Below are 1,205 nucleotides of genomic sequence, written 5' to 3' on the forward strand. Positions count from 1 at the left end.
AAGAACCTCTTCCCCCACCTAAAACCTTCGAATGCAGACCCCGAGCGCAACCAGCAGTTTTCAACTCATTTTGTACAGCAGTTCTGGAGGTCCAATAAATGCACAGATGCTTCTCAAATTCTAGGATGACGATTATGATGATGATTAATTATTAATATTGTCTCTTAGGCTCGGTCTGAGATAAAATTAATTAAATAAGTGCATCATTATGCACCAGTTTACTCGTCACACTGAGTTATTGTCTATTTTCCATTTTCATGATCGCATCATGCTTGGTCGTGGGTAGTGGAAGTGGGGGAGTGCACCGGGGGAGTGGAGGAGTAGAGGGGAGGTGGGGAGGTAGGTGGTCAGACAGGCGCAGCGACGGACACACAAAGGTGCAGAGAGCGAGACGGAGAGGCAGGCATTTGGGCGCTCATCTTGAGAAGCACACACGCCACTCGAGGTGAGGAGTGCTGTCTTGGGTGGGCTCCACAGTCATCCTCGCGTTCCCAGGGTGACGTTTCCTTGCACCACACCAGAGAAATCGCTTGTTTCGTTTTATTTGAGGGCGTTGCGGGAGCTCGGAGGAGTCGATTCCATTCACTCTACCCGCCCGGATTCTTTGCATCGCTTTTCTGGACCAGAGGCAAGATGACTCCGAGAGGATTTAAATATGTAAAGATACCCCACGGAGGCTGCTCCACAATGTCGCACACTGTGCACCTCTCAGTGTCAGATGGACGTTTCCATTCCGACGCTCATCTTTATAATAATACATCGTCCTTCAGAGTTGACGTCACAATACCGTGGCAGAGAACAGTTTAGATATTTGAAATGTAGCCACACGCCGCCCAAAACGAGTTGGCATCAAACTGGCTGTGTGCTCTCCTGAATATGAAACGTCATCTTATCTCTGGAGCTGAAAAAGTCTTTTTGGCTGTTAAGTTGGACAATATTCAAACATTAGTTTTAAATGAGGCATGATTTGGATTTGGGATATTGTCATATATACATATGTATGCATGTATATATATATATATATATATATATATATATATATATTTCTTCTTCTTCTTCTTCTTCTTCTTCTTCTTCTTCTTCTTCTTCTTCTTCTTCTTCTTCTTCTTCTTCTTCTTCTTCTTCTTCTTCTTCTTCTTCTTCTTCTTCTTCTTCTTCTTCTTCTTCTTCTTCTTCTTCTTCTTCTTCTTCTTCTTCTTCTTCTT

At 43.6% G+C, this 1,205-nt stretch overlaps 1 protein-coding gene across 1 annotated transcript in view; it reads left to right on the forward strand.

Moving 5' to 3' along the window:
• The first annotated feature begins 333 nt into the window (after positions 1-333).
• Positions 334-1,205, forward strand: part of MEGF8 (multiple EGF like domains 8) — a 197,259-nt gene continuing 196,387 nt past the window's right edge. Inside the window, exon 1 of the mRNA XM_085865088.1 lies at positions 334-445. The gene's annotated coding sequence lies outside the window, so the exon portion shown is untranslated. The remainder of the gene's footprint in view (positions 446-1,205) is intronic.

The sequence above is a fragment of the Eptatretus burgeri genome, chromosome 1, assembly GCF_056783735.1.
Source record: "Eptatretus burgeri isolate ZD-2024b chromosome 1, Ebu_testis_v1, whole genome shotgun sequence".
In the NCBI taxonomy this organism is placed as follows: Eukaryota; Metazoa; Chordata; class Myxini; order Myxiniformes; family Myxinidae; genus Eptatretus; species Eptatretus burgeri.